Source organism: Amblyomma mixtum, chromosome 1 (assembly GCF_055824585.1).
Source record: "Amblyomma mixtum isolate Tamu chromosome 1, ASM5582458v1, whole genome shotgun sequence".
Classification (NCBI taxonomy): domain Eukaryota; kingdom Metazoa; phylum Arthropoda; class Arachnida; order Ixodida; family Ixodidae; genus Amblyomma; species Amblyomma mixtum.
In genome coordinates this window covers 153,892,648-153,917,889 of record NC_143012.1, presented here as the reverse complement: position 1 = coordinate 153,917,889, position 25,242 = coordinate 153,892,648, and the positions used below count along the sequence as shown (strand labels likewise).

Here is a 25,242-nt window from a genome sequence, read left to right as displayed (position 1 = left end):
ACTGCGCAGAAGCGCACAATATGCGCCCACCGCACCATGCACCGCACCCACTGCCGGTCCATGTGTAAACAACACAGGCTCGCTCCCGCTGCTCTTTCCGTGCATGCCGCAGTGGTTTAGGTTCGCCAGAACGGCTGAGAAAAGCGCAGGGCAGGTAACTGCACGCTTGGCGGCTGTTGCCACGAGCGAGGGAAGTATCCATGCGCAGTTTTGCATCCTCGAGGGCCAAACACAGTACATAAAGACTCGGAAAGCACTGTCTCTCGCCATCGGCCATACCATGTTGAATACGCCGGTTCTCGTCCGATCACCGAAGCTAAGCAGCATTGGGCTCGGTCAGTACTTGGGAGGGAGACCACCTGGGAACACCGAGTGCTGATGGCATTTCTTTTGCATTTTTATTCGCCCTTCACGTTTTTTTTTTTCTGTCATAGTTGCGCAGTGTCTCAGGCAACTATAGGAGGTGACGTTATTTTGTTATCGATAATACAATCTCATCGGCAACGTGTCCAACGTGTAGTACGTGCGGACGCGAAACTGTGGCAAAACTCGAAGCGAACCCGTGGCGTCTCGGCTGTCATTCTGACGTCTGCCGCGGCGGGTACACTGCAGATTAAACTCTAGCAAAGCCCCAAGATAGCTGGGAGGCCCAGTGTGCGCATAACACTGCGCAGAAGCGCACAATATGCGCCCACCGCACCATGCACCGCACCCACTGCCGGTCCATGTGTAAACAACACAGGCTCGCTCCCGCTGCTCTTTCCGTGCATGCCGCAGTGGTTTAGGTTCGCCAGAACGGCTGAGAAAAGCGCAGGGCAGGTAACTGCACGCTTGGCGGCTGTTGCCACGAGCGAGGGAAGTATCCATGCGCAGTTTTGCATCCTCGAGGGCCAAACACAGTACATAAAGACTCGGAAAGCACTGTCTCTCGCCATCGGCCATACCATGTTGAATACGCCGGTTCTCGTCCGATCACCGAAGCTAAGCAGCATTGGGCTCGGTCAGTACTTGGGAGGGAGACCACCTGGGAACACCGAGTGCTGATGGCATTTCTTTTGCATTTTTATTCGCCCTTCACGTTTTTTTTTTTTCTGTCATAGTTGCGCAGTGTCTCAGGCAACTATAGGAGGTGACGTTATTTTGTTATCGATAATACAATCTCATCGGCAACGTGTCCAACGTGTAGTACGTGCGGACGCGAAACTGTGGCAAAACTCGAAGCGAACCCGTGGCGTCTCGGCTGTCATTCTGACGTCTGCCGCGGCGGGTACACTGCAGATTAAACTCTAGCAAAGCCCCAAGATAGCTGGGAGGCCCAGTGTGCGCATAACACTGCGCAGAAGCGCACAATATGCGCCCACCGCACCATGCACCGCACCCACTGCCGGTCCATGTGTAAACAACACAGGCTCGCTCCCGCTGCTCTTTCCGTGCATGCCGCAGTGGTTTAGGTTCGCCAGAACGGCTGAGAAAAGCGCAGGGCAGGTAACTGCACGCTTGGCGGCTGTTGCCACGAGCGAGGGAAGTATCCATGCGCAGTTTTGCATCCTCGAGGGCCAAACACAGTACATAAAGACTCGGAAAGCACTGTCTCTCGCCATCGGCCATACCATGTTGAATACGCCGGTTCTCGTCCGATCACCGAAGCTAAGCAGCATTGGGCTCGGTCAGTACTTGGGAGGGAGACCACCTGGGAACACCGAGTGCTGATGGCATTTCTTTTGCATTTTTATTCGCCCTTCACGTTTTTTTTTTTTCTGTCATAGTTGCGCAGTGTCTCAGGCAACTATAGGAGGTGACGTTATTTTGTTATCGATAATACAATCTCATCGGCAACGTGTCCAACGTGTAGTACGTGCGGACGCGAAACTGTGGCAAAACTCGAAGCGAACCCGTGGCGTCTCGGCTGTCATTCTGACGTCTGCCGCGGCGGGTACACTGCAGATTAAACTCTAGCAAAGCCCCAAGATAGCTGGGAGGCCCAGTGTGCGCATAACACTGCGCAGAAGCGCACAATATGCGCCCACCGCACCATGCACCGCACCCACTGCCGGTCCATGTGTAAACAACACAGGCTCGCTCCCGCTGCTCTTTCCGTGCATGCCGCAGTGGTTTAGGTTCGCCAGAACGGCTGAGAAAAGCGCAGGGCAGGTAACTGCACGCTTGGCGGCTGTTGCCACGAGCGAGGGAAGTATCCATGCGCAGTTTTGCATCCTCGAGGGCCAAACACAGTACATAAAGACTCGGAAAGCACTGTCTCTCGCCATCGGCCATACCATGTTGAATACGCCGGTTCTCGTCCGATCACCGAAGCTAAGCAGCATTCGGCTCGGTCAGTACTTGGGAGGGAGACCACCTGGGAACACCGAGTGCTGATGGCATTTCTTTTGCATTTTTATTCGCCCTTCACGTTTTTTTTTTTCTGTCATAGTTGCGCAGTGTCTCAGGCAACTATAGGAGGTGACGTTATTTTGTTATCGATAATACAATCTCATCGGCAACGTGTCCAACGTGTAGTACGTGCGGACGCGAAACTGTGGCAAAACTCGAAGCGAACCCGTGGCGTCTCGGCTGTCATTCTGACGTCTGCCGCGGCGGGTACACTGCAGATTAAACTCTAGCAAAGCCCCAAGATAGCTGGGAGGCCCAGTGTGCGCATAACACTGCGCAGAAGCGCACAATATGCGCCCACCGCACCATGCACCGCACCCACTGCCGGTCCATGTGTAAACAACACAGGCTCGCTCCCGCTGCTCTTTCCGTGCATGCCGCAGTGGTTTAGGTTCGCCAGAACGGCTGAGAAAAGCGCAGGGCAGGTAACTGCACGCTTGGCGGCTGTTGCCACGAGCGAGGGAAGTATCCATGCGCAGTTTTGCATCCTCGAGGGCCAAACACAGTACATAAAGACTCGGAAAGCACTGTCTCTCGCCATCGGCCATACCATGTTGAATACGCCGGTTCTCGTCCGATCACCGAAGCTAAGCAGCATTGGGCTCGGTCAGTACTTGGGAGGGAGACCACCTGGGAACACCGAGTGCTGATGGCATTTCTTTTGCATTTTTATTCGCCCTTCACGTTTTTTTTTTTTTCCGTCATAGTTGCGCAGTGTCTCAGGCAACTATAGGAGGTGACGTTATTTTGTTATCGATAATACAATCTCATCGGCAACGTGTCCAACGTGTAGTACGTGCGGACGCGAAACTGTGGCAAAACTCGAAGCGAACCCGTGGCGTCTCGGCTGTCATTCTGACGTCTGCCGCGGCGGGTACACTGCAGATTAAACTCTAGCAAAGCCCCAAGATAGCTGGGAGGCCCAGTGTGCGCATAACACTGCGCAGAAGCGCACAATATGCGCCCACCGCACCATGCACCGCACCCACTGCCGGTCCATGTGTAAACAACACAGGCTCGCTCCCGCTGCTCTTTCCGTGCATGCCGCAGTGGTTTAGGTTCGCCAGAACGGCTGAGAAAAGCGCAGGGCAGGTAACTGCACGCTTGGCGGCTGTTGCCACGAGCGAGGGAAGTATCCATGCGCCGTTTTGCATCCTCGAGGGCCAAACACAGTACATAAAGACTCGGAAAGCACTGTCTCTCGCCATCGGCCATACCATGTTGAATACGCCGGTTCTCGTCCGATCACCGAAGCTAAGCAGCATTGGGCTCGGTCAGTACTTGGGAGGGAGACCACCTGGGAACACCGAGTGCTGATGGCATTTCTTTTGCATTTTTATTCGCCCTTCACGTTTTTTTTTTCTGTCATAGTTGCGCAGTGTCTCAGGCAACTATAGGAGGTGACGTTATTTTGTTATCGATAATACAATCTCATCGGCAACGTGTCCAACGTGTAGTACGTGCGGACGCGAAACTGTGGCAAAACTCGAAGCGAACCCGTGGCGTCTCGGCTGTCATTCTGACGTCTGCCGCGGCGGGTACACTGCAGATTAAACTCTAGCAAAGCCCCAAGATAGCTGGGAGGCCCAGTGTGCGCATAACACTGCGCAGAAGCGCACAATATGCGCCCACCGCACCATGCACCGCACCCACTGCCGGTCCATGTGTAAACAACACAGGCTCGCTCCCGCTGCTCTTTCCGTGCATGCCGCAGTGGTTTAGGTTCGCCAGAACGGCTGAGAAAAGCGCAGGGCAGGTAACTGCACGCTTGGCGGCTGTTGCCACGAGCGAGGGAAGTATCCATGCGCAGTTTTGCATCCTCGAGGGCCAAACACAGTACATAAAGACTCGGAAAGCACTGTCTCTCGCCATCGGCCATACCATGTCATTCGGCTTCCGGCCACCGAGCGTGACGGACGCAGGATCATGAGCTCCAGTGGAGCGGCGATAGCGGCCCTTTCCAGCCGCGGAAACAGGCTCGAGGACAACGAAGATAGCGACTATCAGATTATTCTGCCAACTTTGCCCACCGGACGCGTTGTTTTTAACACGCTTTTTTTGCACGGAGATGTGCGGGTTAGGCCATACAGGGTCGAGGATTTCCGTGACGCCCTTGCCAACGTTGGTGCGCTCCCCGACGTTTTGGCGTTGGGGGCGTATCAGATCAACCATGTGTGGGCTGTCACCTTAAACAGCACAGAAGCAACAAAGAAGCTGGCGGCGTTCAAGGAACTGGAAGTTAAAGGCCGCCGCTGCCTCATCATCGATCCCGAAGACCAACAAGTGAAGCTGCGACTCCACTGGATGTTGCACGGCGTTGCAGATGATGACATCCGGACGGCCTTTGCGGCTTTTGGGAACGTGACCGAAGTGACCCGGGAGAGGTGGCGAGTTCAAGGCGTCAAGGAGAAGGGGTCCACCACGAGGACGGTGCTCCTGAAATTGAAGCCGGGCATCAAGGTAGATGACTTACCGCACCAGCTGCGAGTCGCCGGGGAATTAGCCCTTGTCGTTGTGCCTGGGCGGGCGATGCAGTGCTTACGCTGTCGAGGCACGGGACACGTCCGCCGCGAATGTAAGGTGCCCCGGTGTTCAAAATGTAGGCGCTACGGACATGAGGAGGCTGACTGTGTGCTCACGTACGCTTCGGCCGCGGGACCTGGAACGAGGGAGCGGTCGGCGGAGCTCACTATGGACGTAGTCGAGGCAGAGGAGGCGGCAAAGGGAACCGGAGAAGAGCGTACGCAGGTACGGGAGACAGACTCGTCGGGAGACTCCGCTCGAGACATCAAAGCTGCCAGCGATGCGGGGAGGAGTGACGCTGCACCTGACCTCCCTAGGTCAGACGAAGAGACGTCACCTCAGCCGGCAGACGACATGGAGCAGGATAACGGTGAGGAGCACCCGGACACCAGCGGTACTCGTTCGCCAAGCGTCACAGCCCCAGCCAAGCGACCCCACACACAGACCGATCTCGAAGGTGACAAGGCAACAGCCCCCGGTGTCGACGAGCCGCCAGCAAAAACAGTCCAACCCCGGCGGTCCACACTACGTCCGCGGCCAAACCTTTCTTCGGAGAGGCGTGCAGCGGACAAAGCGCCCCCGCTGCCGGTTCAGCCGCTCGCACCAGACGGAGGCGGTTCCAACGACGGCGTCTAGCCGCGCGCTAGACGAGGAAGGTAAGCACCACGCTTTCGGTCTATTCACCCTTTATGGAAATGGCGCCTGAAACCCCTTTGAGTGTAGCCACGTTAAATGTCAGGGGACTGGCAGCCAAAAAGAAGCAGAGCCAAGTACACCGCCTGCTAAGTGACCATGATATCGACGTGCTTGCCGTACAAGAAACAAAGGTTGATGGGGAGGAAGAGACCGGAAGCATGGTGCAACGTTTCACGGCTAGATTTTACGCCATTGTGAGCCACGCGGTAGGGACATCGGCTGGGTGTGTATTGTTTGTCAAAAAGCTGCCCGGACTGATTGTACAGGCTCACTACTCATGTCTGTCAGGACGGTGTGTTGTAGCCGATTTTGCATATTCCAATGCTGAGTGGCGCATTATTTGTGTGTATGCACCTAACATTGTTGAGGAAAGAGCAGTGTTTTTTGAGAATGTTATGCAGCAGTTAAGGACGGAGAGGCAGGTTGTAATGCTGGGCGATTTCAACTGTGTACTGAATGCTCGGGACAAAACCAGCACACGCGGCTTCAGAGACAAGAGTACTGATGTGTTGTGCCAGTTAACAAGCGAGTGGAATATGGAAGATGTGGCTGAGTACCTGGGGGGAGCGCGTGCCGTGCAGTACACGCACTTCCAAGGTTCGAGCCACGCGCGCCTTGACAGAATTTACGTGTCGCTGGATTTGATTCCCGTATGTAATGAATACCAAGTTGTGCCCATGACATTCACGGATCACTGCTTAGTGAAATGCGTATTCGGCACCAGAAAACGAAGGAATGCATTTAGCTGGGAGTTATGGAAATTTAACAACAAATTGCTCAGCGATGAAGCCTTTAGACGGGTTGTACTGAATGAACTCATTAAAGTAAGGCCGGGCACATTGTACGAAATCTGGAAGCAATGGGAGATGTGCAAAGAACAGATTAAAATAAAGGCCATTGATAGGTCCAGTTGCCTGCGGTATCAGGAGAAAATTAAAGAAACCCAGCTAAAGGCTTTGCTGGAAAAACTACATGAGCAAGAATGTAAGGCACCCGGCAAATGGATAGAAGATATTAGGAAAATAAAAGAACAGCTTGCGTTGATGGAAGAAGACAGATACCAAGGAGCGTTAGTAAGGGCAAGGGCGGAAAGCTGGAACATGGGCGAGACGCCCTCGAAAAGAGCACTGGCATTGGAAAAGGCTCATGCAGAGGAAAATCATATTGATAAGATTGCATGGGGCGGCATGCTATCGTCAGATGACGATCATATCAGACAAGGCTTCTTCCAATATTATCAGCAGCTTTTTAACAAACAGGAGGTTGACATAAACTTGTTCAAAGAAAAGTTTCTTATGGCTATGCCACGACTAGACGAGGACACGAAGAAAAGATTAGAGATGCCAATCACAGAACTCGAGGTCGAAAAAGCAATCGATAGTTTAAATATGGGAAAGTCGCCTGGGCCAGACGGCTTAAGTGCAGCTTTCTATAAGGGGTTCAAGAACGAAATAGCGCCAATATTGACTGCGTTGTTCCAAGAAGCCTACGAAATAAACAGATTGCCGCTGTCATACGGGTTAGCTCACACTATTCTAATTCCCAAGACAAATAACGAGGAAAAGCTCCAGCAGGTCACAGCTTACAGGCCAATTTCCTTGACTAATGTCGATTATAAAATATTAATGAAAGTGCTAGCAAGGAGGCTGCAGTCAGTAATCCAGGATATTGTCGGCCCTCATCAAACGTGCGGGATAAAGGGGAGATCAATTATGACTAACATACACACGGCAAGATCGGTTCTGGAGTGTTGTGATCTGACTAATGAATGTGTGGCCATCCTCCAACTAGACCTCGAAAAAGCATTTGACTGTGTCGCCCACGAAATTTTGCTCAGTATTCTGGACCACGCGAATGTAGGTTCCGTAATTCGAGAGGGTGTGGCCATGGCGTACCGCGGCTGCACTACGAGATTAATTATAAACAAGAGTCTGGGGGCCCCCATTCGGGTGCAACGTTCGGTACGCCAGGGCTGCCCCCTCAGTCCCCTTTTGTTTACCATTTACATAGAGACACTATGTTTGAGCATTATTAAGAACGAGGCTGTTCAAGGTTTTAGGTTGCAGGCAGCTGAAGTCAAGTTGCTAGCGTACGCGGATGACCTAGCGGTGTTTGCTGTGAATCAGCAGAGCATACGGGAGGCTGTTGTGTCAGTTGACAGTTTCCGGAAGGCAACCGGAAGTAAAGTGAACTGGGCAAAGTGCCAGGGACTTTGGCATGGGGGTTGGCCATCAACCCCAGATCTTTTTGCAAATGTGACTTGGGTAACTATCCCCCCAAAATACCTAGGAGTGCCACTAAACTGCTACCGGGACAGTGATGCATATTGGAAAGAACAAGTGAACGAACTACGGGAAAAATCAGATAGATGGAAGGGGGCACATTTGTCAATCTTTGCGAGAGCGACGGTGTGTAATTTGTTCTTTTTAAGCAAACTGTGGTACGTCATGCAAGTGTTGCACTGTTCCCGGGCAAATGTACAGAAGATACATCGCATTTTAGCTGTTTTTGTTTGGTCATCGACCTGGGAACGGTGCCGACGGACGAATTTGTTTAGACGTGTGAAAGATGGTGGCCTTGGGCTAGGACATCTGTTCCTGCGCCAGCTTGTAAACAGGTTTTTCTTTTTTCGAGATGTGCGTGACCCTTTTTTGAGAACTATGTGTCAACTAAGGTTGACCGGTGTTTTGCCTGATTTTGTTGTGGGAACAAATTATTTTTCCGCAAGAACTTTCGGTTACTTCAGAGAAGTTGCTGATAGCGTTAAATTTCTTGTTGTGCGTTTTTCGAGAGAATATTTAAGTGACGTGAAGCGGAAAAAGCTATACGCAGATCTGTGTGATGTTGTTTTTCCAGTGCCAATGTACAGAGCTTTGTACGATGGAGGCCACGGAGGGGATGTTCTGAAAAGAGTAAAAAGAATGCAAGTACAGCCAGGAACCAAAACTTTCTTCTTCAAGCTACATACAGAAACACTATCAGTTAAAAGGTTTTTAGAGGGAAGGGGTTTATTCCTACCGTGGGGTTCGCATTGCCTAATCTGCAAGTGTCCCGAAACAATAGACCATGTGTTTCTTCACTGTTGGGAGGGGGTGTTTTTTTGGGACGTTTTGCAACGAACAATTAAAAAAGAGCTCCCGCTTCATCCCTACGGTATCAGATATTTGGCAATTGAAAACCAGGACGGGTTCCCGTTTGATCAGGTAATGCTCTGGGGCCTCCATAGTATATGGCGCTCCAGAATGGCGGGGTATTACTGCGATTCTGACGCGAGACCAGCCCGTATGTATTTTCGGGAAAATGTACGTAGATTTGTTGAAGTGATGAAACTGCAAGCTTGTGTACCCGATTGGCTACCCAGGATGGAAAATTTGACTCTGTTGAGAGAATTTTAAACTTGACATGGCCTGCCAGGAAGATCTGGCAGGTTGCTGGTTTTCAAAGTTTGGTTTATGTAATTTTTGTGTTGTTTTCTCGAAGGCAATAAAGAAAAAAAAAAAATACCATGTTGAATACGCCGGTTCTCGTCCGATCACCGAAGCTAAGCAGCATTGGGCTCGGTCAGTACTTGGGAGGGAGACCACCTGGGAACACCGAGTGCTGATGGCATTTCTTTTGCATTTTTATTCGCCCTTCACGTTTTTTTTTTTTCTGTCATAGTTGCGCAGTGTCTCAGGCAACTATAGGAGGTGACGTTATTTTGTTATCGATAATACAATCTCATCGGCAACGTGTCCAACGTGTAGTACGTGCGGACGCGAAACTGTGGCAAAACTCGAAGCGAACCCGTGGCGTCTCGGCTGTCATTCTGACGTCTGCCGCGGCGGGTACACTGCAGATTAAACTCTAGCAAAGCCCCAAGATAGCTGGGAGGCCCAGTGTGCGCATAACACTGCGCAGAAGCGCACAATATGCGCCCACCGCACCATGCACCGCACCCACTGCCGGTCCATGTGTAAACAACACAGGCTCGCTCCCGCTGCTCTTTCCGTGCATGCCGCAGTGGTTTAGGTTCGCCAGAACGGCTGAGAAAAGCGCAGGGCAGGTAACTGCACGCTTGGCGGCTGTTGCCACGAGCGAGGGAAGTATCCATGCGCAGTTTTGCATCCTCGAGGGCCAAACACAGTACATAAAGACTCGGAAAGCACTGTCTCTCGCCATCGGCCATACCATGTTGAATACGCCGGTTCTCGTCCGATCACCGAAGCTAAGCAGCATTGGGCTCGGTCAGTACTTGGGAGGGAGACCACCTGGGAACACCGAGTGCTGATGGCATTTCTTTTGCATTTTTATTCGCCCTTCACGTTTTTTTTTTCTGTCATAGTTGCGCAGTGTCTCAGGCAACTATAGGAGGTGACGTTATTTTGTTATCGATAATACAATCTCATCGGCAACGTGTCCAACGTGTAGTACGTGCGGACGCGAAACTGTGGCAAAACTCGAAGCGAACCCGTGGCGTCTCGGCTGTCATTCTGACGTCTGCCGCGGCGGGTACACTGCAGATTAAACTCTAGCAAAGCCCCAAGATAGCTGGGAGGCCCAGTGTGCGCATAACACTGCGCAGAAGCGCACAATATGCGCCCACCGCACCATGCACCGCACCCACTGCCGGTCCATGTGTAAACAACACAGGCTCGCTCCCGCTGCTCTTTCCGTGCATGCCGCAGTGGTTTAGGTTCGCCAGAACGGCTGAGAAAAGCGCAGGGCAGGTAACTGCACGCTTGGCGGCTGTTGCCACGAGCGAGGGAAGTATCCATGCGCAGTTTTGCATCCTCGAGGGCCAAACACAGTACATAAAGACTCGGAAAGCACTGTCTCTCGCCATCGGCCATACCATGTTGTTTCTTTAATGTTCGCTGCAATACATCCCACTAGACCGTATGGCATCCGGTTCTTATGTGTTGAAAATGAGGATGGGGTGCCTTTCGATTTAATAATGCTGACAGGCCTCCACTGTATATGGCGCTCCAGAATGGCAGGCTGGCATTGTGACAGTGACGCAAGACCTGCCAGAATTTACTTTCGCGAAAGTATGGAGATGTTTCTGGCCATTCAGAAAGCCGCTGCGGAGCCTCCGGAGTGGCTCTCAAGACTAGAGCCGCTCTGTACGTTGCGTGAATTTTAATTGGACGAAGCCAGATTTATGCTGGCTGACCACAAGTCGTGTGTACATAGTTATTGTCTTTTGTTGATTGTTTGTGTTGTCCAGTGTTTTGTGTCAAAGCCAGGCAATAAAGAAAAAAATCGGCCATACCATGTTGAATACGCCGGTTCTCGTCCGATCACCGAAGCTAAGCAGCATTGGGCTCGGTCAGTACTTGGGAGGGAGACCACCTGGGAACACCGAGTGCTGATGGCATTTCTTTTGCATTTTTATTCGCCCTTCACGTTTTTTTTTTTCTGTCATAGTTGCGCAGTGTCTCAGGCAACTATAGGAGGTGACGTTATTTTGTTATCGATAATACAATCTCATCGGCAACGTGTCCAACGTGTAGTACGTGCGGACGCGAAACTGTGGCAAAACTCGAAGCGAACCCGTGGCGTCTCGGCTGTCATTCTGACGTCTGCCGCGGCGGGTACACTGCAGATTAAACTCTAGCAAAGCCCCAAGATAGCTGGGAGGCCCAGTGTGCGCATAACACTGCGCAGAAGCGCACAATATGCGCCCACCGCACCATGCACCGCACCCACTGCCGGTCCATGTGTAAACAACACAGGCTCGCTCCCGCTGCTCTTTCCGTGCATGCCGCAGTGGTTTAGGTTCGCCAGAACGGCTGAGAAAAGCGCAGGGCAGGTAACTGCACGCTTGGCGGCTGTTGCCACGAGCGAGGGAAGTATCCATGCGCAGTTTTGCATCCTCGAGGGCCAAACACAGTACATAAAGACTCGGAAAGCACTGTCTCTCGCCATCGGCCATACCATGTTGAATACGCCGGTTCTCGTCCGATCACCGAAGCTAAGCAGCATTGGGCTCGGTCAGTACTTGGGAGGGAGACCACCTGGGAACACCGAGTGCTGATGGCATTTCTTTTGCATTTTTATTCGCCCTTCACGTTTTTTTTTTCTGTCATAGTTGCGCAGTGTCTCAGGCAACTATAGGAGGTGACGTTATTTTGTTATCGATAATACAATCTCATCGGCAACGTGTCCAACGTGTAGTACGTGCGGACGCGAAACTGTGGCAAAACTCGAAGCGAACCCGTGGCGTCTCGGCTGTCATTCTGACGTCTGCCGCGGCGGGTACACTGCAGATTAAACTCTAGCAAAGCCCCAAGATAGCTGGGAGGCCCAGTGTGCGCATAACACTGCGCAGAAGCGCACAATATGCGCCCACCGCACCATGCACCGCACCCACTGCCGGTCCATGTGTAAACAACACAGGCTCGCTCCCGCTGCTCTTTCCGTGCATGCCGCAGTGGTTTAGGTTCGCCAGAACGGCTGAGAAAAGCGCAGGGCAGGTAACTGCACGCTTGGCGGCTGTTGCCACGAGCGAGGGAAGTATCCATGCGCAGTTTTGCATCCTCGAGGGCCAAACACAGTACATAAAGACTCGGAAAGCACTGTCTCTCGCCATCGGCCATACCATGTTGAATACGCCGGTTCTCGTCCGATCACCGAAGCTAAGCAGCATTGGGCTCGGTCAGTACTTGGGAGGGAGACCACCTGGGAACACCGAGTGCTGATGGCATTTCTTTTGCATTTTTATTCGCCCTTCACGTTTTTTTTTTTCTGTCATAGTTGCGCAGTGTCTCAGGCAACTATAGGAGGTGACGTTATTTTGTTATCGATAATACAATCTCATCGGCAACGTGTCCAACGTGTAGTACGTGCGGACGCGAAACTGTGGCAAAACTCGAAGCGAACCCGTGGCGTCTCGGCTGTCATTCTGACGTCTGCCGCGGCGGGTACACTGCAGATTAAACTCTAGCAAAGCCCCAAGATAGCTGGGAGGCCCAGTGTGCGCATAACACTGCGCAGAAGCGCACAATATGCGCCCACCGCACCATGCACCGCACCCACTGCCGGTCCATGTGTAAACAACACAGGCTCGCTCCCGCTGCTCTTTCCGTGCATGCCGCAGTGGTTTAGGTTCGCCAGAACGGCTGAGAAAAGCGCAGGGCAGGTAACTGCACGCTTGGCGGCTGTTGCCACGAGCGAGGGAAGTATCCATGCGCAGTTTTGCATCCTCGAGGGCCAAACACAGTACATAAAGACTCGGAAAGCACTGTCTCTCGCCATCGGCCATACCATGTTGAATACGCCGGTTCTCGTCCGATCACCGAAGCTAAGCAGCATTGGGCTCGGTCAGTACTTGGGAGGGAGACCACCTGGGAACACCGAGTGCTGATGGCATTTCTTTTGCATTTTTATTCGCCCTTCACGTTTTTTTTTTTCTGTCATAGTTGCGCAGTGTCTCAGGCAACTATAGGAGGTGACGTTATTTTGTTATCGATAATACAATCTCATCGGCAACGTGTCCAACGTGTAGTACGTGCGGACGCGAAACTGTGGCAAAACTCGAAGCGAACCCGTGGCGTCTCGGCTGTCATTCTGACGTCTGCCGCGGCGGGTACACTGCAGATTAAACTCTAGCAAAGCCCCAAGATAGCTGGGAGGCCCAGTGTGCGCATAACACTGCGCAGAAGCGCACAATATGCGCCCACCGCACCATGCACCGCACCCACTGCCGGTCCATGTGTAAACAACACAGGCTCGCTCCCGCTGCTCTTTCCGTGCATGCCGCAGTGGTTTAGGTTCGCCAGAACGGCTGAGAAAAGCGCAGGGCAGGTAACTGCACGCTTGGCGGCTGTTGCCACGAGCGAGGGAAGTATCCATGCGCAGTTTTGCATCCTCGAGGGCCAAACACAGTACATAAAGACTCGGAAAGCACTGTCTCTCGCCATCGGCCATACCATGTTGAATACGCCGGTTCTCGTCCGATCACCGAAGCTAAGCAGCATTGGGCTCGGTCAGTACTTGGGAGGGAGACCACCTGGGAACACCGAGTGCTGATGGCATTTCTTTTGCATTTTTATTCGCCCTTCACGTTTTTTTTTTTCTGTCATAGTTGCGCAGTGTCTCAGGCAACTATAGGAGGTGACGTTATTTTGTTATCGATAATACAATCTCATCGGCAACGTGTCCAACGTGTAGTACGTGCGGACGCGAAACTGTGGCAAAACTCGAAGCGAACCCGTGGCGTCTCGGCTGTCATTCTGACGTCTGCCGCGGCGGGTACACTGCAGATTAAACTCTAGCAAAGCCCCAAGATAGCTGGGAGGCCCAGTGTGCGCATAACACTGCGCAGAAGCGCACAATATGCGCCCACCGCACCATGCACCGCACCCACTGCCGGTCCATGTGTAAACAACACAGGCTCGCTCCCGCTGCTCTTTCCGTGCATGCCGCAGTGGTTTAGGTTCGCCAGAACGGCTGAGAAAAGCGCAGGGCAGGTAACTGCACGCTTGGCGGCTGTTGCCACGAGCGAGGGAAGTATCCATGCGCAGTTTTGCATCCTCGAGGGCCAAACACAGTACATAAAGACTCGGAAAGCACTGTCTCTCGCCATCGGCCATACCATGTTGAATACGCCGGTTCTCGTCCGATCACCGAAGCTAAGCAGCATTGGGCTCGGTCAGTACTTGGGAGGGAGACCACCTGGGAACACCGAGTGCTGATGGCATTTCTTTTGCATTTTTATTCGCCCTTCACGTTTTTTTTTTTCTGTCATAGTTGCGCAGTGTCTCAGGCAACTATAGGAGGTGACGTTATTTTGTTATCGATAATACAATCTCATCGGCAACGTGTCCAACGTGTAGTACGTGCGGACGCGAAACTGTGGCAAAACTCGAAGCGAACCCGTGGCGTCTCGGCTGTCATTCTGACGTCTGCCGCGGCGGGTACACTGCAGATTAAACTCTAGCAAAGCCCCAAGATAGCTGGGAGGCCCAGTGTGCGCATAACACTGCGCAGAAGCGCACAATATGCGCCCACCGCACCATGCACCGCACCCACTGCCGGTCCATGTGTAAACAACACAGGCTCGCTCCCGCTGCTCTTTCCGTGCATGCCGCAGTGGTTTAGGTTCGCCAGAACGGCTGAGAAAAGCGCAGGGCAGGTAACTGCACGCTTGGCGGCTGTTGCCACGAGCGAGGGAAGTATCCATGCGCAGTTTTGCATCCTCGAGGGCCAAACACAGTACATAAAGACTCGGAAAGCACTGTCTCTCGCCATCGGCCATACCATGTTGAATACGCCGGTTCTCGTCCGATCACCGAAGCTAAGCAGCATTGGGCTCGGTCAGTACTTGGGAGGGAGACCACCTGGGAACACCGAGTGCTGATGGCATTTCTTTTGCATTTTTATTCGCCCTTCACGTTTTTTTTTTTCTGTCATAGTTGCGCAGTGTCTCAGGCAACTATAGGAGGTGACGTTATTTTGTTATCGATAATACAATCTCATCGGCAACGTGTCCAACGTGTAGTACGTGCGGACGCGAAACTGTGGCAAAACTCGAAGCGAACCCGTGGCGTCTCGGCTGTCATTCTGACGTCTGCCGCGGCGGGTACACTGCAGATTAAACTCTAGCAAAGCCCCAAGATAGCTGGGAGGCCCAGTGTGCGCATAACACTGCGCAGAAGCGCACAATATGCGCCCACCGCACCATGCACCGCACCCACTGCCGGTCCATGTGTAAACAACACAGGCTCGCTCCCGCTGCTCTTTCCGTGCATGCCGCAGTGGTTTAGGTTCGCCAGAACGGCTGAGAAAAGCGCAGGGCAGGTAACTGCACGCTTGGCGGCTGTTGCCACGAGCGAGGGAAGTATCCATGCGCAGTTTTGCATCCTCGAGGGCCAAACACAGTACATAAAGACTCGGAAAGCACTGTCTCTCGCCATCGGCCATACCATGTTGAATACGCCGGTTCTCGTCCGATCACCGAAGCTAAATTCTTTCTTTAATGTAAGAATTTAGCTTCGTTCCACTAGACCCGTATGGCATCCGGTTCTTATGTGTTGAAAATGAGGATGGGGTGCCTTTCGATTTAATAATGCTGACAGGCCTCCACTGTATATGGCGCTCCAGAATGGCAGGCTACCATTCTGACAGAGACGCAAGACCTGCTAGAATTTATTTCCGCGAAAGCATGGACATGTTTCTCGCCATTCAGAAAGCCGCTGCGGAGCCTCCGGAGTGGCTTTCAAGAGTAGAGCCGCTCTGTACGTTGCGTGAATTTTAATTGGACGAAGCCAGATTTATGCTGGCTGACCACAAGTAGTGTGTACATAGTTATTGTCTTTTGTTGATTGTTTGTGTTGTCCAGTTTGTGTGTCAAAGCCAGGCAATAAAGAAAAAAAAAGATCACCGAAGCTAAGCAGCATTGGGCTCGGTCAGTACTTGGGAGGGAGACCACCTGGGAACACCGAGTGCTGATGGCATTTCTTTTGCATTTTTATTCGCCCTTCACGTTTTTTTTTTTCTGTCATAGTTGCGCAGTGTCTCAGGCAACTATAGGAGGTGACGTTATTTTGTTATCGATAATACAATCTCATCGGCAACGTGTCCAACGTGTAGTACGTGCGGACGCGAAACTGTGGCAAAACTCGAAGCGAACCCGTGGCGTCTCGGCTGTCATTCTGACGTCTGCCGCGGCGGGTACACTGCAGATTAAACTCTAGCAAAGCCCCAAGATAGCTGGGAGGCCCAGTGTGCGCATAACACTGCGCAGAAGCGCACAATATGCGCCCACCGCACCATGCACCGCACCCACTGCCGGTCCATGTGTAAACAACACAGGCTCGCTCCCGCTGCTCTTTCCGTGCATGCCGCAGTGGTTTAGGTTCGCCAGAACGGCTGAGAAAAGCGCAGGGCAGGTAACTGCACGCTTGGCGGCTGTTGCCACGAGCGAGGGAAGTATCCATGCGCAGTTTTGCATCCTCGAGGGCCAAACACAGTACATAAAGACTCGGAAAGCACTGTCTCTCGCCATCGGCCATACCATGTTGTGGTCAGCCAGCACAACATACATAGTTATTGTCTTTTGTTGATTGTTTGTGTTGTCCAGTGTTTTGTGTCAAAGCCAGGCAATAAAGAAAAAATCGGCCATACCATGTTGAATACGCCGGTTCTCGTCCGATCACCGAAGCTAAGCAGCATTGGGCTCGGTCAGTACTTGGGAGGGAGACCACCTGGGAACACCGAGTGCTGATGGCATTTCTTTTGCATTTTTATTCGCCCTTCACGTTTTTTTTTTTTCTGTCATAGTTGCGCAGTGTCTCAGGCAACTATAGGAGGTGACGTTATTTTGTTATCGATAATACAATCTCATCGGCAACGTGTCCAACGTGTAGTACGTGCGGACGCGAAACTGTGGCAAAACTCGAAGCGAACCCGTGGCGTCTCGGCTGTCATTCTGACGTCTGCCGCGGCGGGTACACTGCAGATTAAACTCTAGCAAAGCCCCAAGATAGCTGGGAGGCCCAGTGTGCGCATAACACTGCGCAGAAGCGCACAATATGCGCCCACCGCACCATGCACCGCACCCACTGCCGGTCCATGTGTAAACAACACAGGCTCGCTCCCGCTGCTCTTTCCGTGCATGCCGCAGTGGTTTAGGTTCGCCAGAACGGCTGAGAAAAGCGCAGGGCAGGTAACTGCACGCTTGGCGGCTGTTGCCACGAGCGAGGGAAGTATCCATGCGCAGTTTTGCATCCTCGAGGGCCAAACACAGTACATAAAGACTCGGAAAGCACTGTCTCTCGCCATCGGCCATACCATGTTGAATACGCCGGTTCTCGTCCGATCACCGAAGCTAAGCAGCATTGGGCTCGGTCAGTACTTGGGAGGGAGACCACCTGGGAACACCGAGTGCTGATGGCATTTCTTTTGCATTTTTATTCGCCCTTCACGTTTTTTTTTTCTGTCATAGTTGCGCAGTGTCTCAGGCAACTATAGGAGGTGACGTTATTTTGTTATCGATAATACAATCTCATCGGCAACGTGTCCAACGTGTAGTACGTGCGGACGCGAAACTGTGGCAAAACTCGAAGCGAACCCGTGGCGTCTCGGCTGTCATTCTGACGTCTGCCGCGGCGGGTACACTGCAGATTAAACTCTAGCAAAGCCCCAAGATAGCTGGGAGGCCCAGTGTGCGCATAACACTGCGCAGAAGCGCACAATATGCGCCCACCGCACCATGCACCGCACCCACTGCCGGTCCATGTGTAAACAACACAGGCTCGCTCCCGCTGCTCTTTCCGTGCATGCCGCAGTGGTTTAGGTTCGCCAGAACGGCTGAGAAAAGCGCAGGGCAGGTAACTGCACGCTTGGCGGCTGTTGCCACGAGCGAGGGAAGTATCCATGCGCAGTTTTGCATCCTCGAGGGCCAAACACAGTACATAAAGACTCGGAAAGCACTGTCTCTCGCCATCGGCCATACCATGTTCTATTGTTTCCGGCTTTCTGCAAATTAACATGTATTTTTACACTGCTGGGAAGGGGTTTATTTTTGGGATGTATTGCAGCGAACCCTCAAGAAAGAATTTCCACTAGACCCGTATGGCATCAGGTACTTATGTGTTGAAAATGAGGATGGGGTGCCTTTTGATTTAATAATGCTGACAGGCCTCCACTGTATATGGCGCTCTCGAATGGCAGGCAGTCATTGTGACAGAGACGCAAGACCTGCCAGAATCTACTTCCGTGAATGTATGGATATGTTTCTGGCCATTCAGAAAGCCGCTGCGGAGCCTCCGGAGTGGCTCCCAAGAATAGAGCCGCTCTGTACTCTGCCTGAATTTTAAGTTGACGAAGCCAGGTTCATACTGGCTGACCACGAGTTGTATGTATATAGCGTTTGTGTTTTGTTGATTGTTTGTTTTGTCTAATTTTCTGTGCAAAAGCCAGGCAATAAAGAAAAAAAAAAAAAAAAAATCGGCCATACCATGTTGAATACGCCGGTTCTCGTCCGATCACCGAAGCTAAGCAGCATTGGGCTCGGTCAGTACTTGGGAGGGAGACCACCTGGGAACACCGAGTGCTGATGGCATTTCTTTTGCATTTTTATTCGCCCTTCACGTTTTTTTTTTCTGTCATAGTTGCGCAGTGTCTCAGGCAACTATAGGAGGTGACGTTATTTTGTTATCGATAATACAATCTCATCGGCAACGTGTCCAACGTGTAGTACGTGCGGACGCGAAACTGTGGCAAAACTCGAAGCGAACCCGTGGCGTCTCGGCTGTCATTCTGACGTCTGCCGCGGCGGGTACACTGCAGATTAAACTCTAGCAAAGCCCCAAGATAGCTGGGAGGCCCAGTGTGCGCATAACACTGCGCAGAAGCGCACAATATGCGCCCACCGCACCATGCACCGCACCCACTGCCGGTCCATGTGTAAACAACACAGGCTCGCTCCCGCTGCTCTTTCCGTGCATGCCGCAGTGGTTTAGGTTCGCCAGAACGGCTGAGAAAAGCGCAGGGCAGGTAACTGCACGCTTGGCGGCTGTTGCCACGAGCGAGGGAAGTATCCATGCGCAGTTTTGCATCCTCGAGGGCCAAACACAGTACATAAAGACTCGGAAAGCACTGTCTCTCGCCATCGGCCATACCATGTTGAATACGCCGGTTCTCGTCCGATCACCGAAGCTAAGCAGCATTGGGCTCGGTCAGTACTTGGGAGGGAGACCACCTGGGAACACCGAGTGCTGATGGCATTTCTTTTGCATTTTTATTCGCCCTTCACGTTTTTTTTTTTTTCTGTCATAGTTGCGCAGTGTCTCAGGCAACTATAGGAGGTGACGTTATTTTGTTATCGATAATACAATCTCATCGGCAACGTGTCCAACGTGTAGTACGTGCGGACGCGAAACTGTGGCAAAACTCGAAGCGAACCCGTGGCGTCTCGGCTGTCATTCTGACGTCTGCCGCGGCGGGTACACTGCAGATTAAACTCTAGCAAAGCCCCAAGATAGCTGGGAGGCCCAGTGTGCGCATAACACTGCGCAGAAGCGCACAATATGCGCCCACCGCACCATGCACCGCACCCACTGCCGGTCCATGTGTAAACAACACAGGCTCGCTCCCGCTGCTCTTTCCGTGCATGCCGCAGTGGTTTAGGTTCGCCAGAACGGCTGAGAAAAGCGCAGGGCAGGTAACTGCACGCTTGGCGGCTGTTGCCACGAGCGAGGGAAGTATCCATGCGCAGTTTTGCATCCTCGAGGGCCAAACACAGTACATAAAGACTCGGAAAGCACTGTCTCTCGCCATCGGCCATACCATGTTGAAACAATAGACCATGTTTTTTTACATTGTTGGGAAGGGGTTTATTTTTGGGATGTTTTGCAACGGACTATGAAGAAAGATTTCCCCCTAGATTCGCATGGCATTCGATATTTAAGCATTGATAATGACGACGGGGTTCCATTTGATTTAATTATGCTCCTGGGTCTCCACTGTATATGGCGCTCCAGAATGGCAGGCTATCACTGTGACAGGGAAGCGCGCCCTGCCCGAATTTATTTCCGAGAGTGTATGGACTGGTTTGTCGCTATACAAAAAGCGGTTGCGGAACCTCCCGACTGGCTCTCAAGGGTAGAGCCTTTGTTGTCTTTGCGGGAGTTTTAATGTGACGAAGCCAGCCTGACGCTGGCTGAGTATGTCTTTCAATGTGTTCATTGTCCTGTACTATTGCTTTTGTGATTTGTCTGTTCCTTTTTTTTTTGTGAAGTGTTGTTTTCCAAAGCCAGGAAATAAAGAAAAAAAAAAAAAAACCATGTTGAATACGCCGGTTCTCGTCCGATCACCGAAGCTAAGCAGCATTGGGCTCGGTCAGTACTTGGGAGGGAGACCACCTGGGAACACCGAGTGCTGATGGCATTTCTTTTGCATTTTTATTCGCCCTTCACGTTTTTTTTTTTCTGTCATAGTTGCGCAGTGTCTCAGGCAACTATAGGAGGTGACGTTATTTTGTTATCGATAATACAATCTCATCGGCAACGTGTCCAACGTGTAGTACGTGCGGACGCGAAACTGTGGCAAAACTCGAAGCGAACCCGTGGCGTCTCGGCTGTCATTCTGACGTCTGCCGCGGCGGGTACACTGCAGATTAAACTCTAGCAAAGCCCCAAGATAGCTGGGAGGCCCAGTGTGCGCATAACACTGCGCAGAAGCGCACAATATGCGCCCACCGCACCATGCACCGCACCCACTGCCGGTCCATGTGTAAACAACACAGGCTCGCTCCCGCTGCTCTTTCCGTGCATGCCGCAGTGGTTTAGGTTCGCCAGAACGGCTGAGAAAAGCGCAGGGCAGGTAACTGCACGCTTGGCGGCTGTTGCCACGAGCGAGGGAAGTATCCATGCGCAGTTTTGCATCCTCGAGGGCCAAACACAGTACATAAAGACTCGGAAAGCACTGTCTCTCGCCATCGGCCATACCATGTTGAATACGCCGGTTCTCGTCCGATCACCGAAGCTAAGCAGCATTGGGCTCGGTCAGTACTTGGGAGGGAGACCACCTGGGAACACCGAGTGCTGATGGCATTTCTTTTGCATTTTTATTCGCCCTTCACGTTTTTTTTTCTGTCATAGTTGCGCAGTGTCTCAGGCAACTATAGGAGGTGACGTTATTTTGTTATCGATAATACAATCTCATCGGCAACGTGTCCAACGTGTAGTACGTGCGGACGCGAAACTGTGGCAAAACTCGAAGCGAACCCGTGGCGTCTCGGCTGTCATTCTGACGTCTGCCGCGGCGGGTACACTGCAGATTAAACTCTAGCAAAGCCCCAAGATAGCTGGGAGGCCCAGTGTGCGCATAACACTGCGCAGAAGCGCACAATATGCGCCCACCGCACCATGCACCGCACCCACTGCCGGTCCATGTGTAAACAACACAGGCTCGCTCCCGCTGCTCTTTCCGTGCATGCCGCAGTGGTTTAGGTTCGCCAGAACGGCTGAGAAAAGCGCAGGGCAGGTAACTGCACGCTTGGCGGCTGTTGCCACGAGCGAGGGAAGTATCCATGCGCAGTTTTGCATCCTCGAGGGCCAAACACAGTACATAAAGACTCGGAAAGCACTGTCTCTCGCCATCGGCCATACCATGTTGAATACGCCGGTTCTCGTCCGATCACCGAAGCTAAGCAGCATTGGGCTCGGTCAGTACTTGGGAGGGAGACCACCTGGGAACACCGAGTGCTGATGGCATTTCTTTTGCATTTTTATTCGCCCTTCACGTTTTTTTTTTCTGTCATAGTTGCGCAGTGTCTCAGGCAACTATAGGAGGTGACGTTATTTTGTTATCGATAATACAATCTCATCGGCAACGTGTCCAACGTGTAGTACGTGCGGACGCGAAACTGTGGCAAAACTCGAAGCGAACCCGTGGCGTCTCGGCTGTCATTCTGACGTCTGCCGCGGCGGGTACACTGCAGATTAAACTCTAGCAAAGCCCCAAGATAGCTGGGAGGCCCAGTGTGCGCATAACACTGCGCAGAAGCGCACAATATGCGCCCACCGCACCATGCACCGCACCCACTGCCGGTCCATGTGTAAACAACACAGGCTCGCTCCCGCTGCTCTTTCCGTGCATGCCGCAGTGGTTTAGGTTCGCCAGAACGGCTGAGAAAAGCGCAGGGCAGGTAACTGCACGCTTGGCGGCTGTTGCCACGAGCGAGGGAAGTATCCATGCGCAGTTTTGCATCCTCGAGGGCCAAACACAGTACATAAAGACTCGGAAAGCACTGTCTCTCGCCATCGGCCATACCATGTTGAATACGCCGGTTCTCGTCCGATCACCGAAGCTAAGCAGCATTGGGCTCGGTCAGTACTTGGGAGGGAGACCACCTGGGAACACCGAGTGCTGATGGCATTTCTTTTGCATTTTTATTCGCCCTTCACGTTTTTTTTTTCTGTCATAGTTGCGCAGTGTCTCAGGCAACTATAGGAGGTGACGTTATTTTGTTATCGATAATACAATCTCATCGGCAACGTGTCCAACGTGTAGTACGTGCGGACGCGAAACTGTGGCAAAACTCGAAGCGAACCCGTGGCGTCTCGGCTTTCATTCTGACGTCTGCCGCGGCGGGTACACTGCAGATTAAACTCTAGCAAAGCCCCAAGATAGCTGGGAGGCCCAGTGTGCGCATAACACTGCGCAGAAGCGCACAATATGCGCCCACCGCACCATGCACCGCACCCACTGCCGGTCCATGTGTAAACAACACAGGCTCGCTCCCGCTGCTCTTTCCGTGCATGCCGCAGTGGTTTAGGTTCGCCAGAACGGCTGAGAAAAGCGCAGGGCAGGTAACTGCACGCTTGGCGGCTGTTGCCACGAGCGAGGGAAGTATCCATGCGCAGTTTTGCATCCTCGAGGGCCAAACACAGTACATAAAGACTCGGAAAGCACTGTCTCTCGCCATCGGCCATACCATGTTGAATACGCCGGTTCTCGTCCGATCACCGAAGCTAAGCAGCATTGGGCTCGGTCAGTACTTGGGAGGGAGACCACCTGGGAACACCGAGTGCTGATGGCATTTCTTTTGCATTTTTATTCGCACTTCACGTTTTTTTTTTCTGTCATAGTTGCGCAGTGTCTCAGGCAACTATAGGAGGTGACGTTATTTTGTTATCGATAATACAATCTCATCGGCAACGTGTCCAACGTGTAGTACGTGCGGACGCGAAACTGTGGCAAAACTCGAAGCGAACCCGTGGCGTCTCGGCTGTCATTCTGACGTCTGCCGCGGCGGGTACACTGCAGATTAAACTCTAGCAAAGCCCCAAAATAGCTGGGAGGCCCAGTGTGCGCATAACACTGCGCAGAAGCGCACAATATGCGCCCACCGCACCATGCACCGCACCCACTGCCGGTCCATGTGTAAACAACACAGGCTCGCTCCCGCTGCTCTTTCCGTGCATGCCGCAGTGGTTTAGGTTCGCCAGAACGGCTGAGAAAAGCGCAGGGCAGGTAACTGCACGCTTGGCGGCTGTTGCCACGAGCGAGGGAAGTATCCATGCGCAGTTTTGCATCCTCGAGGGCCAAACACAGTACATAAAGACTCGGAAAGCACTGTCTCTCGCCATCGGCCATACCATGTTGAATACGCCGGTTCTCGTCCGATCACCGAAGCTAAGCAGCATTGGGCTCGGTCAGTACTTGGGAGGGAGACCACCTGGGAACACCGAGTGCTGATGGCATTTCTTTTGCATTTTTATTCGCCCTTCACGTTTTTTTTTTCTGTCATAGTTGCGCAGTGTCTCAGGCAACTATAGGAGGTGACGTTATTTTGTTATCGATAATACAATCTCATCGGCAACGTGTCCAACGTGTAGTACGTGCGGACGCGAAACTGTGGCAAAACTCGAAGCGAACCCGTGGCGTCTCGGCTGTCATTCTGACGTCTGCCGCGGCGGGTACACTGCAGATTAAACTCTAGCAAAGCCCCAAGATAGCTGGGAAGCCCAGTGTGCGCATAACACTGCGCAGAAGCGCACAATATGCGCCCACCGCACCATGCACCGCACCCACTGCCGGTCCATGTGTAAACAACACAGGCTCGCTCCCGCTGCTCTTTCCGTGCATGCCGCAGTGGTTTAGGTTCGCCAGAACGGCTGAGAAAAGCGCAGGGCAGGTAACTGCACGCTTGGCGGCTGTTGCCACGAGCGAGGGAAGTATCCATGCGCAGTTTTGCATCCTCGAGGGCCAAACACAGTACATAAAGACTCGGAAAGCACTGTCTCTCGCCATCGGCCATACCATGTTGAATACGCCGGTTCTCGTCCGATCACCGAAGCTAAGCAGCATTGGGCTCGGTCAGTACTTGGGAGGGAGACCACCTGGGAACACCGAGTGCTGATGGCATTTCTTTTGCATTTTTATTCGCCCTTCACGTTTTTTTTTTTTCTGTCATAGTTGCGCAGTGTCTCAGGCAACTATAGGAGGTGACGTTATTTTGTTATCGATAATACAATCTCATCGGCAACGTGTCCAACGTGTAGTACGTGCGGACGCGAAACTGTGGCAAAACTCGAAGCGAACCCGTGGCGTCTCGGCTGTCATTCTGACGTCTGCCGCGGCGGGTACACTGCAGATTAAACTCTAGCAAAGCCCCAAGATAGCTGGGAGGCCCAGTGTGCGCATAACACTGCGCAGAAGCGCACAATATGCGCCCACCGCACCATGCACCGCACCCACTGCCGGTCCATGTGTAAACAACACAGGCTCGCTCCCGCTGCTCTTTCCGTGCATGCCGCAGTGGTTTAGGTTCGCCAGAACGGCTGAGAAAAGCGCAGGGCAGGTAACTGCACGCTTGGCGGCTGTTGCCACGAGCGAGGGAAGTATCCATGCGCAGTTTTGCATCCTCGAGGGCCAAACACAGTACATAAAGACTCGGAAAGCACTGTCTCTCGCCATCGGCCATACCATGTTGAATACGCCGGTTCTCGTCCGATCACCGAAGCTAAGCAGCATTGGGCTCGGTCAGTACTTGGGAGGGAGACCACCTGGGAACACCGAGTGCTGATGGCATTTCTTTTGCATTTTTATTCGCCCTTCACGTTTTTTTTTTTCTGTCATAGTTGCGCAGTGTCTCAGGCAACTATAGGAGGTGACGTTATTTTGTTATCGATAATACAA

General features: G+C 52.4%; 21 non-coding genes and 5 pseudogenes across 21 annotated transcripts; all 26 read left to right on the top strand.

Moving 5' to 3' along the window:
* The first annotated feature begins 265 nt into the window (after positions 1–265).
* LOC149368665 (5S ribosomal RNA) lies at positions 266–384 on the top strand. The gene has a single exon (XR_016288172.1). It is a non-coding gene; the product is annotated as a 5S ribosomal RNA (ribosomal RNA).
* Positions 385–930: 546 nt separating this feature from the next.
* Positions 931–1,049, top strand: LOC149368664 (5S ribosomal RNA). The gene has a single exon (XR_016288171.1). It is a non-coding gene; the product is annotated as a 5S ribosomal RNA (ribosomal RNA).
* A 547-nt stretch (positions 1,050–1,596) lies between these two features.
* LOC149368663 (5S ribosomal RNA) lies at positions 1,597–1,715 on the top strand. The gene has a single exon (XR_016288170.1). It is a non-coding gene; the product is annotated as a 5S ribosomal RNA (ribosomal RNA).
* A 547-nt stretch (positions 1,716–2,262) lies between these two features.
* Positions 2,263–2,381, top strand: LOC149368662 (5S ribosomal RNA; annotated as a pseudogene).
* A 546-nt stretch (positions 2,382–2,927) lies between these two features.
* LOC149368661 (5S ribosomal RNA) lies at positions 2,928–3,046 on the top strand. Its single transcript, XR_016288169.1, has one exon. It is a non-coding gene; the product is annotated as a 5S ribosomal RNA (ribosomal RNA).
* A 548-nt stretch (positions 3,047–3,594) lies between these two features.
* On the top strand, positions 3,595–3,713 carry LOC149368660 (5S ribosomal RNA). The gene has a single exon (XR_016288168.1). It is a non-coding gene; the product is annotated as a 5S ribosomal RNA (ribosomal RNA).
* Positions 3,714–9,110: 5,397 nt separating this feature from the next.
* On the top strand, positions 9,111–9,209 carry LOC149368659 (5S ribosomal RNA; annotated as a pseudogene).
* A 557-nt stretch (positions 9,210–9,766) lies between these two features.
* On the top strand, positions 9,767–9,885 carry LOC149368658 (5S ribosomal RNA). The gene has a single exon (XR_016288166.1). It is a non-coding gene; the product is annotated as a 5S ribosomal RNA (ribosomal RNA).
* Positions 9,886–10,850: 965 nt separating this feature from the next.
* Positions 10,851–10,969, top strand: LOC149368657 (5S ribosomal RNA; annotated as a pseudogene).
* Positions 10,970–11,515: 546 nt separating this feature from the next.
* On the top strand, positions 11,516–11,634 carry LOC149368656 (5S ribosomal RNA). The gene has a single exon (XR_016288165.1). It is a non-coding gene; the product is annotated as a 5S ribosomal RNA (ribosomal RNA).
* Positions 11,635–12,179: 545 nt separating this feature from the next.
* On the top strand, positions 12,180–12,298 carry LOC149368655 (5S ribosomal RNA). The gene has a single exon (XR_016288164.1). It is a non-coding gene; the product is annotated as a 5S ribosomal RNA (ribosomal RNA).
* Positions 12,299–12,844: 546 nt separating this feature from the next.
* Positions 12,845–12,963, top strand: LOC149368654 (5S ribosomal RNA). The gene has a single exon (XR_016288163.1). It is a non-coding gene; the product is annotated as a 5S ribosomal RNA (ribosomal RNA).
* Positions 12,964–13,509: 546 nt separating this feature from the next.
* LOC149368653 (5S ribosomal RNA) lies at positions 13,510–13,628 on the top strand. Its single transcript, XR_016288162.1, has one exon. It is a non-coding gene; the product is annotated as a 5S ribosomal RNA (ribosomal RNA).
* Positions 13,629–14,174: 546 nt separating this feature from the next.
* On the top strand, positions 14,175–14,293 carry LOC149368652 (5S ribosomal RNA). The gene has a single exon (XR_016288161.1). It is a non-coding gene; the product is annotated as a 5S ribosomal RNA (ribosomal RNA).
* Positions 14,294–14,839: 546 nt separating this feature from the next.
* On the top strand, positions 14,840–14,958 carry LOC149368651 (5S ribosomal RNA). The gene has a single exon (XR_016288160.1). It is a non-coding gene; the product is annotated as a 5S ribosomal RNA (ribosomal RNA).
* Positions 14,959–16,705: 1,747 nt separating this feature from the next.
* Positions 16,706–16,824, top strand: LOC149368650 (5S ribosomal RNA; annotated as a pseudogene).
* Positions 16,825–17,371: 547 nt separating this feature from the next.
* Positions 17,372–17,490, top strand: LOC149368649 (5S ribosomal RNA). The gene has a single exon (XR_016288159.1). It is a non-coding gene; the product is annotated as a 5S ribosomal RNA (ribosomal RNA).
* A 1,049-nt stretch (positions 17,491–18,539) lies between these two features.
* Positions 18,540–18,658, top strand: LOC149368648 (5S ribosomal RNA; annotated as a pseudogene).
* Positions 18,659–19,203: 545 nt separating this feature from the next.
* LOC149368647 (5S ribosomal RNA) lies at positions 19,204–19,322 on the top strand. The gene has a single exon (XR_016288158.1). It is a non-coding gene; the product is annotated as a 5S ribosomal RNA (ribosomal RNA).
* A 1,708-nt stretch (positions 19,323–21,030) lies between these two features.
* Positions 21,031–21,149, top strand: LOC149368646 (5S ribosomal RNA). Its single transcript, XR_016288157.1, has one exon. It is a non-coding gene; the product is annotated as a 5S ribosomal RNA (ribosomal RNA).
* A 544-nt stretch (positions 21,150–21,693) lies between these two features.
* LOC149368645 (5S ribosomal RNA) lies at positions 21,694–21,812 on the top strand. The gene has a single exon (XR_016288155.1). It is a non-coding gene; the product is annotated as a 5S ribosomal RNA (ribosomal RNA).
* A 545-nt stretch (positions 21,813–22,357) lies between these two features.
* LOC149368644 (5S ribosomal RNA) lies at positions 22,358–22,476 on the top strand. Its single transcript, XR_016288154.1, has one exon. It is a non-coding gene; the product is annotated as a 5S ribosomal RNA (ribosomal RNA).
* A 545-nt stretch (positions 22,477–23,021) lies between these two features.
* On the top strand, positions 23,022–23,140 carry LOC149368643 (5S ribosomal RNA). Its single transcript, XR_016288153.1, has one exon. It is a non-coding gene; the product is annotated as a 5S ribosomal RNA (ribosomal RNA).
* A 545-nt stretch (positions 23,141–23,685) lies between these two features.
* Positions 23,686–23,804, top strand: LOC149368642 (5S ribosomal RNA). The gene has a single exon (XR_016288152.1). It is a non-coding gene; the product is annotated as a 5S ribosomal RNA (ribosomal RNA).
* A 545-nt stretch (positions 23,805–24,349) lies between these two features.
* LOC149368641 (5S ribosomal RNA) lies at positions 24,350–24,468 on the top strand. The gene has a single exon (XR_016288151.1). It is a non-coding gene; the product is annotated as a 5S ribosomal RNA (ribosomal RNA).
* Positions 24,469–25,015: 547 nt separating this feature from the next.
* On the top strand, positions 25,016–25,134 carry LOC149368640 (5S ribosomal RNA). The gene has a single exon (XR_016288150.1). It is a non-coding gene; the product is annotated as a 5S ribosomal RNA (ribosomal RNA).
* The last annotated feature ends 108 nt before the right edge of the window (positions 25,135–25,242 follow it).